At 41.3% G+C, this 10,739-nt stretch overlaps 1 non-coding gene across 1 annotated transcript; it reads right to left on the reverse strand.

The window, feature by feature from the left end:
• Nucleotides 1-10,316: 10,316 nt before the first annotated feature.
• Nucleotides 10,317-10,423, reverse strand: LOC141625318 (small nucleolar RNA R71). The gene has a single exon (XR_012535104.1). It is a non-coding gene; the product is annotated as a small nucleolar RNA R71 (small nucleolar RNA).
• Nucleotides 10,424-10,739: the final 316 nt, after the last annotated feature.

Below are 10,739 nucleotides of genomic sequence, written 5' to 3' on the forward strand. Positions count from 1 at the left end.
TAACCCCACGCATAGGAGACACTTTCAGAAGAACCTTGTACCCAACCTAAAACTCTATATCCTGGCGATGTAGATCTGTATAACTCTTTTGCCTATCCTGAGCCGCTCTCATCCTTTCCCCGATCATCTTAATCTGCTCAACCATCTCATGTACCATCTCTGGTCCTAGAACCATCGTCACAAGATCCTTTGTCGTCCCAACAAATCGGACTCCTACATCTCCTCCCATATAAGGCCTCAAACGGTGCCATGCCAATACTGGTGTGATAGTTGTTGTTGTAAGAAAACTCAATCAAATCTAATCTCTGTTCCCAACTATCACCAAAGTCCATCACACAATCTCATAACATATCCTCAAGAGTCTTGATTGTTCAATCTGTCTGACCATCTATCGCAGGATGAAACCCTGTACTCATCTTCAAAGTTGTTCTCAAAGATTCATGCAGCTCTTTCCAAAACTTTGAGATAAATCTCGCATCTCTGTCAGATACTATGTCCTTAGGGACCCCATGTAACTTCATCACATTCTTCCAATAAGCCATAGCTAATTGTGCCTTAGTCCATGTATCTTTCATTGGCACAAAATAAGCTGACTTGGTCAGTCGATCCACTATTACCCATATCATGTTGTTACCCTGTTGACTCTTCGGCAACCCCACGATAAAATCCATAGAAATGGATTCCCATTTCCACTCAGGTACCTCTAAAGACTGAATCTTACCTTGTGGTCATCGCTGTTCCCCTTTTACTCTCTGGCATGTCAAACAACGGGCCACAAACTCAGTTGTCTCTTTCTTCATCCCAGGCCACCAGAACGTGTTCTTTAAATCCTTGTATAGCTTGTCACCACCTGGATGTACTGAATACGGTGTACAATGTGCCTCTGTCATGATTGTCCTTTTCAGCTCCTCATCATTAGGGACACACCACCTACCATCAAACCTCAAACTACCATCTGAATGAATAGAGAATCTAGACACTGTCCCTTTCTCTACTCCAGCTCTCCACTCTACCATCTTAGGATCCAACACCTATTTACCTCGAATATCATCATAAAGATCAGGTTGTACTGTCAAATCTCTCATGGCATCCCCTCTTTGCATCATATGTAACCCAAACTTTCCCACCTCATCTCTCAACCTCATCAAAGATAAAGCTATACACAAAAAATGTACACTCTTTCTGCTCAAAGCATCCGCAACAACATTGGCTTTCCCTTCATGGTAGATAATATCCATGTCATAATCGCCAATCAACTTCATCCACCTCCTCTGTCTCATGTTCAACTCATTTTGAGTGAAGATGTACTTGAGACTCTTGTGATCAGAAAATACCTTAAAGGTCGCCCAAAAAGGTAATGTCTCCAAATCTTGAGAGCAAACACTACTGCACCCAACTCCAGATCGTGTGTAGGATAATTCTCCTCATAAGGCTTCAATTGCCTAGATGCATAGGCAATCACTTTACCGTTCTGCATCAACACACATCTCAACCCATTCTTTGAGGCATCTGTATAAACCTCAAAGTTCTCACTCCCTTCAGGCAATGCTAAGATAGGAGCTGTGGTCAAACGCTCCTTTAATGTTTGGAACGCCGTCTCACAACTCTCATCCCAACGAAACCTGTTCTCTTTCCTCATCAAAGCTGTCATAGGTCTAGCAATCTTGGAGAAATCCTTCACGAACCGTCTGTAATATCCGGCTAAACCCAAGAAACTCCTGATCTCAGCAACATTCTTTGGTGCTTCCCACTTGTCACCTTTGCCTCAATCTTTGCTTGGGATCCACAGCTACCCCATCCTTAGAGATCACATGCCCCAGAAAAGCAACTCTCTCTAACCAGAACTCACACTTGGACAGGTTAGCATATAACTCATGCTCCCTCAAGGTCTGCAACACAATCCTTAGATCCTCCTCATGCTCCTCCTTAGTTTTGGAATAGACTAAGATGTCATCGATAAACACCACCACAAACTTGTTCAAAAACTGACTGAAGATTCTGTTCATCAAATCCATAAACACAGCCGGTGCATTGGATAACCCAAAAGGCATCACCACATACTCATAATGGCCATACCTCGACGTGAAAGCTGTCTTTGGTATGTCCACCTCTTTCACCTGATGGTACCCCGACTTCAAATCAATCTTGGAAAAGACTGATGCACCACTCAACTGATCAAACAGGTCATCTATCCTTGGCAAAGGATACTTGTTCTTCACCGTCACTCGGTTCAGCTCCCTATAATCTATACACAACCTTAAGCTCCCATCTTTCTTCTTCACAAATAGAACTGGTGCTCCGCACGGTGATACACTAGGTCTAATGTATCCCTTCTCTATCAGATCATCTAACTGCTTCCTAAGCTCCTCCAACTCTTTAGGACCCATCCGGTACGGTGCCTTAGAGATAGGCCCCGTCCCCGATTTCAACTCAACCGTGAAATCTATCTACCTCTTCGGTGGCAACCCCGGAATCTCCTCTGGAAAGACATCTGCAAACGCATCCACCACTGGTATCTGATCAACTGTCGGACTCTCTATCCAGTCATCTCTCACATGGAACAAGATCAAAGGACATCCCTTCCTCAGATAGGACTTCAAGGTCACAGCTGCAATCAACTTAACTTTGGGTTTGACCACAAACCCACGATAAGACACACTAATGCCCTTAGGACCTCTCAAAGACACTTTCTTTTGATGACAGTCTATCTTAGCTTTGTACTTTCCCAACCAATCCATCCCAACTATCATCTCAAAACCGTCAAAAGGAAACTCTAGCAAGTCCACAGGTAAATCAACTTGCTCAACTATCATAGATACATCCCTATACAACCTCCCACATGATACAGACTCACCCGAAGGTATAAAAAATTTCTCACTTACAGACTCATATACCCTTAGACCCAACTGTTTAACATGACTCGAAGATACAAACGACTGAGACGCTCCCGAATCAAACAAGATAAAGGTATGAGTACCGTTAACAAGAAACGTACCAGTGATAACATGTGCGTCGTCCTCAGCTGCTTTCTTGTCCACCATATCTGACTTTTCATCGGTCTTGTCCACCTCCCTGGACAAGATCTTGGCCTCCACCTGGTTGCTCGACCTTCCGGTTAGACCATGACCCACCTGGGTCTGTTGCTCGCATAACTCTGTGCCGGCCCCTGAGAATAGCTCCCCTGAGCCGATCTCTGAAAAGCTCCCTGTACACTCGTGCACTCATGTCTCTTGTGGCCTACACCGCCACAACCAAAGCAGGTCATTCCCCAACTACCACTAGCGCTCCCTCGGCCACGCCCGAAGGAAGCCCCAGCACTGAACCCCGAACCAGAAGAAAACGCTCTAGCCTGATTGTGGTTGCCTTTCTTGTAATTAGATTGGCCACCACCCTCACTCTCAGCCTTCGTTTTCTCACCTCCTCTCTCCCGGGCCATCTCCACCAACCTCTCAGCTTTCCCAGCCCTCTCATAAGCTTCCTTAACATCCGTAAGGACTCCCACGGGTAACTTTTCCATGATCCTGGGGGTCAACCCCCTCTCAAATCTCAGCGCCAGGTTCTCCTCACTCAAACTCATGTCCTCAGCATATCTAGACTTCTCATTAAAATGCGTGTAGTACTTAGCTACCGACATATCATATGTCATCCTAAACCCATTAAACTCCTCCCTCAGCTTACTCCTCATATGCTCAGGTACAAACTCTCTCCTCATAGCCCTCCGGAACTCTTCCCAAGGTATAGCAGGCAGACCCTGCTTCGTATACATCTCTTTAGCACTCCCTTTCACCTTGTCCCACTACTCACCAGCCGCTTCCCTCAAGTAGAACGCAGCTTGTTCTACTTTCATCTCATCGGGACAATGTACGGATCCGAATGTTCTCCATCTCCCGATGCCAATTGTCAAGAAGAATTCGCTCCCCGGTCCCCTTATACTCTTTTGGGTTAAACGTCGCTATATAAAGACTGATCTTAGAGTGATCAACCTCCTTATCCTTTCCCACTCTCTTTAGAGCCTCCGTAAGAGCATCTTGATGCTCCAACATCTTAACTATATCGTCGATGTTCATGCTCTCAGCTCTCGCATACAAATCGGTTTTCTTTGGCGGCATCTTGAAACTATATAAGAAAAGGTAGATATAAACATACATACTATAACCCAAAACACGGAAACACCCTGCTCAGGACCCACTCGATCGAGTGCCTAAACCTACTCGATCGTGTAGAGGCTACTCGATCGAGTGCCCCGACTCCAGACCCAAAACAGGCCTTCTGTTCTCTAACATACTCGACCGAGTAGCCTGGCCACTCGATCGAGTGACCCCCTACTCGATCGAGTGCCCATATGTACTCGATCGAGTACCCAAAAACAGGCTTCTGGTCATAAAAACGTCAAAATACCCACTCGATCGAGTCAGACCCACTCGATCGAGTACCTCACCCACTCGATCGAGTACCCCTCGATCGAGTACCCCCTACTCGATCGAGTCATGCAGACTCGTGAATACTACCCGCATGTTATCTCACATAACCTCAATATACTATGCAGCTTCAAAATCTCAACATTATAACAACAACTACGCATGCAAATCTACGCAATTCCTCATACAATCAACAAAATAATCTACTTCATGTTATTAAATGCCACATAATAAACAACCATCATGCTTCTTTATGCAAACCAACATATATACACACCCCACCAACTTTTCAATCACGATTTCAATCCTCCACTCCCAACATCCAAACTAACAATTCACATACTCCAGCAATTCACAACATGAATAGTTTCGTTCACATACAAACTAACGGACACCACATACGACCTTGACATATACCCCCATGTGACCGGTTCAAAATTGTAGGGCGAGTTCGCGACTTTAGGACGTCTCCCAAGCCTTTGCATTAGCTCCTACAACCTTTACCCCGGGTTCATTTTAATTGACTCCCTATGTTCATTATATTCATTAGTTACAGGTTTCAGGATCGTGTCTCTGATACCACTTTGTGACATCCCCATACTCCAAGTGCCTTACCAGGACCACTCAGGTATAAAGATGTCACCATCTCGGTTTCCCGAGGCAATGATAATCATAAGACAATAACGAACCAACATTTAAATAGTATAAGTTTAGTGGATAAAATACAATCCAAACCAAATACCCAAAATACGGGTTACAAGCTCCCAAAACAACTGTCTAAACCGCTAAATGAAATGTCTGATAAACTACTCAAGCTACAGCGGAAGACTCTATCACCTGAAGGTGACACATCCCAGCTATCCCATGTATCTCGACTAATAACTGCTCAACAACTGCTCACCATCCCCGAATGGATCACCACAGTTTTTAAAACAATAAACGGGGTCAGTACTAATTACACAATTTATATAATCTCAACAACACAATAAACAACACAGCTCAACTGTCGCAGATATACTCCGAACTCCATCACCAACTCCACAACACTGACTACACACACTAAAGTGTGTAGCCATGCTAGAGTACCCATCGCAACAGGTTAATCCTCGCCGCCAGTGGGGGACCGCAGCCGTTCCCACCTAAGCCCCACTCATCTCCGTCGAGCGATGAACCCAAATCCATTAATGTGCATATCCCTTCTGTGGCGGGTTCCACAGAAGGCGAATAATGGGCGTGAAGCCACTCCCGCAAGTGACTCCACTCAGCCAGGGACGCACCCCGAAGAACACAGACAGATACAATCAACCACAACTATTATCAACAATCAAAACCAACAACCGTCACAATACGAGTATGATAATATTCAACAATCACAAATCACAACTAACACATCATGTGACTAATACTGAGTAGGGAAACCCTACCTGGAATGCAATACAGTCAGACGGTCTCAACAGCTGTTATCAAAAGGCCTCCTATACAAATCCTCCTCCTAACATATCATCATACAATAACTACCAATCATAAAAGACAACAAAACCACCAAACCCCAAATTAGGGTTTAAACAACCTTAACGAAATACCATAAACACAGTACGTAAATCTTACCCACGACGCAAGGATCACAAGAATGCAAAGAACGATGAATTCCGACCTCCCAAGCTCCGGGATTTATCAATAATGCGATGGATGCGAAGTACGTAGGTTGTAATCTCTTTTCAAAGTAATTAGGTTTGTAAAAATTGTTTTATGAAAGTGACGCATAAAACTGTAGTATTACATCCTCCCCCGCGACATATGACAACGAAACCATGGTCAACACCACCGTTCACCCGACACAGGTCAACATTATCGATTGAGAACATCATCCCCTTATGTATGCTCATCAGACATCATCATCATCCACCTTAACACATAATACACAACACGACTCTCAGCGAATCACCAACTTCTATTTGAATCACTGAACACATACTAACCACAAGAACGACTAACTCGACTATCACTTGCACTTACTACATGATATTATTCAAACGTACACCAACACAACTATCATACTATACTTGTATCCATTACTTGTCAACGATTACCAATTACAAAACATACAAAACAACGGTCCTACCATTGATTCACAACGATACACGATTTATTCGAGTCTATCACTTTAGCCACACAACACAACTCTACTGATAACAACTCTACTACCGCTAATAACATCTAATTCTCATGACAACATAACGAATAATTAGCTGAAAAAGAAGTATTACGACAGGCTATACTATTCAACAATTATAACTCTTACTCAATTACACAATAACCACAATAGAATTATCCAAGCAAATATTGAACACACTTCAAATGTCATGGAGATACTATAAAATATCACGAAAATACTGTAAAGTTGTTATAATTACGTCATTTTCCTTTTGCGACATTACTCTTCCCCTCTAAAAAGGAACTTCGTCCCCGAAGTTCACCATCAAACAACTTCCTGTCCCACAAACCAATACATATTATACCATATTGACATTACTTACAAACCACAAAGCAAACCTTGACTCATGACAACCCGTACACTTCTTGACATTACACTATTTGACTCGTATAAATATAAAACTACTGAAAGCGTGTATCACACCATAAGATATACCATTACCAACTAGCAGCCACGTCATCGATTACTTTGTTATACTATCACACCACTTTATGCAACAAAATTATAAACCTTGTACATTACTTACCCAAGGCGGCTTGATATAGTATACAAATTTATATAAATACCACCGAGAGTTGTACAAATTAACCAATAGGCATATTCGACTCATGACAGCCACAACACTTTCTTGACATTATGTAAACATGACTCACATGATATATATATATATATATATATATATATATATATATATATATATATATATATATATATATATATATATATATATATATATATATATATATATATATATATATATGCAACCATTAGCAATTTGAACAACACCACTTAGCACCTCCCACCAACTATCAGGCATGGCAAGAACTATTCCCTCATATGACCCTACCAAAATGCAACAAGAATTGTAACCATTGGCCAGTACGTTACTTGAAGCAATTTGATTTATCGTTTCAACCGATATACATAGCATTGAAAATTGTATACATTGCACGACCACACGTAATAATATAGCCATCGTTGAGGCTAAACAATGATATAAAACACTCCCAACAAGGAATAATATACCACATTTAAGGGCATGATGATTCAACCAAGTTTTAAAACGAAATGTAGCTGTAACAGTGCTACTCGATCGAGTTGGTAAGGCGCTCGATCGAGCTGGACTTACTCGATCAAGTTCATCAGCTACTCGATCGAGTAAGCTGAGAACAGAACAACCCCCCCCCCCAGTGCCACCCCTGTAGTTACTCGATCGAGTAGCCATAGGTCAAGAATCCTCTTAAAACGTGATGTGGCTCAAATTTGAGCACATTTAGTCCCCGAATTAACCTCATTCCTATGCTTTATAGTGCATAATTGGGTCATTTACTATCTTTAGTTTCCCATTTTACATATTCTTTGAGGTTTTGTCCCCTTGGTAGGAAAGGAGTGCTAACCTTGGATTTGTATGGCGAAATGGAGCTAAATTGATCGCATCTAATGACCAAGCATCAAAGAGAAGACGATACTAGAAGGCCTATGTAGATAATAAATTAAAATGGGCAATGACAAAAGGATCCTTGCATCCCCGGAATAATCCTTGCGGATTATGAAGGAAGAAAAGAAGAGAAGCAGTCTGCTGTGGGATCCGAGCAGATCACAGACGATCCGAGCGTCTCCAACCACCACCATCCGAGCGTCTCCCAGCCAAGACGCTCGTCTTGCACCCATAGGATCCGAGCGTATTCCTGACCAATCCGCTCGGATCACAGTCCAGAGAGCTCGTGCCACTTCCCAAGACGCGCGAATCATGGCGAGATTAGCAAAACGGAGATGCTCATTTCCTTCGAGAGGTGCATTTCCTCAACTTTTCTTAAGGACTTAATAGTCATTTAAGCCCTTAGTAACCCTAATCCTTGTACCTAATCTTTAGTATAAATACCACATTGTACTACTTAGATTAGCATGCTCTCTTAATACTTTCTTAATCAAGTTCAAATCATTCCTTAATCTTGTAATCAACTTTTAATCTAGTCTTAATACAAATCTCAATACTTAATCTTTCCTTAATTTCTCTATTGTTCTTCATTTATTTTGGGTAATTAGAAGATTATTTGGGTTTATTTGGAGGATTGACAACCTTCCATCAATCATCAAGTACTTATATTATTCTTTGATTTATTATTTGGAATCATCTTCATAGGTATAATTCTCTCTTAACCTTGTTTAATTATTGTTAATCATTTTCATTTATTCATCATATTTTGCCTTGCTAGTTTGATTGACAACCTTGTTAGCATGTTAAACTTGATAATGAGTGAGTAGTTTTCTTAACTAGGGTTAATGGTAAATTAGAGGAAACCAACACGGGGATTGATTCATGCTTAATCTAATATGTTTTCATAATTAATTTTCTTCCTTGTTGTGATTTCAACTTATGCACATGTTATGTTTGATGAAATGCGAGCCTATGAATCCTTTTATTGTTTACCCATGACCTATCTTTTCAATGAGACGTGTAAGCTTATACACCAACTCGAGTCTCATTAGATTATGCATATAGTTGAATAGGAAGGACTAAGTCGACTTGTAGGTGTTGTACAATCTAATCGATTCGGCTCCGAGTCCCAAACCTTCTTAGGGATTGTAAGCTTATACACCAACTCGATCCCATCACAACAATAAGTGCTTACATCTAGTAGAGAACATTTTTGTATGATCAACTCCCATGAATCCCCTATGAACCCATGACACCCTAGTTCTTTTAATCAATCGTTTACATCTCATTTTAATCACCTTGCTTGTTTTTATTACTTTGCTTTATATTGTTGATTAGTTTAGTTGATGTCCTATCTCAACCCAAATTGTGACACCCTAAGACACAACCATTTACAATTGAAAATCCTACATCAATACCCATCCCTTGGGATCCGACCTTTACTTACCACTTTGCTAAGAGTAGTTTGTGAAGTTATAAATATTGTTTTGGTTAGGTAGCTTTTGACGACAAGTTTTAACCGACACCAAAAATGACGCCGTTACCGGGGACGGTGTTAACTTGATTTGATCTTCATTAATTGTTTTTAGTTGTGTCTTTCTCTACCTTGGGGAAGTCAATCTCTTCAAGTTTGTTCTAATTGTTTTCGAGTTGTTTGATATTTTGCATGTCTAGGAGATCACAAGGTAACTTGTTACCTATTGATCTTGAAATTGAAAGAACTTTGACCAACAATAGAAGACTTGCTAGAGGTACTTTGAGAGGTATTGGAGAAATTGTGAACATTCAACCAAATAACATTGAGTTTACCAACCCTTTTGCAAGAGAAGGAGAGGATAACCCAATACAAAACCTACCACAAAATCAACCCACAATGCCTAAATTCTCATCACATTCCGTACCAACCGAGGAGAACCTACCAAATGGTACTCCTACACCACAACATTTAACTGGTAATTTCAGTACCAAATCCGCATTGATACAATTAGTTGAGAGAAGTCAATTTGGAGGGATGCTCAGTGAAGACCCTCACTCACATATGGAGATTTTTTGTGACTATTGTGATGCGATTTCTCAAACCGGAGTTACTCAAAACCAAATCCGATCGGTCTTATTTCCTTTTTCTTTGATTGGTACCGCGAAAAATTGGTTGAAAAGCCCAGACAAGGCTACTCTTGGTGTTGATTCTTGGATGAAATTAGCACTTGCTTTCTACAAGAAATTCTATCCTCCGGAAAAGACTAACATGTTGAGAGCCCAAATCACCGGGTTCAAACAAAGGGATGAGGAATCTTTGTACGAAGCATGGGAGAGATTCAAGGACACTTGTCGTTCTTGTCCACATTATGGACTTAGCGAGTGGTTCTTTGTAAAACAATTTTGAAATGGTCTTTATGAAGACTCCCGAAACATTCTCAATAGAGGAGGAAAGCATGAGGTGGATTCCATTACACAATTGGGTGCTCAACTACGTGCTCACATTGACACCATTAATTTGAAGTTTGAGAAGGCCATGGCTAAACTTTAAGAGGCCTCCAAATCACCCAAGCAACATGTTAATGCTATGGTGGCAAATCATCATCAATTCCAAGTGGAGTATGTGAGAGTTGTGGAACTTTGGGACATGACCAAAGTGAATGTAGGGGAACAAGTGAACAAGTGAATTCTT

Source organism: Silene latifolia, chromosome X (genome assembly GCF_048544455.1).
Source record: "Silene latifolia isolate original U9 population chromosome X, ASM4854445v1, whole genome shotgun sequence".
In the NCBI taxonomy this organism is placed as follows: Eukaryota; Viridiplantae; Streptophyta; class Magnoliopsida; order Caryophyllales; family Caryophyllaceae; genus Silene; species Silene latifolia.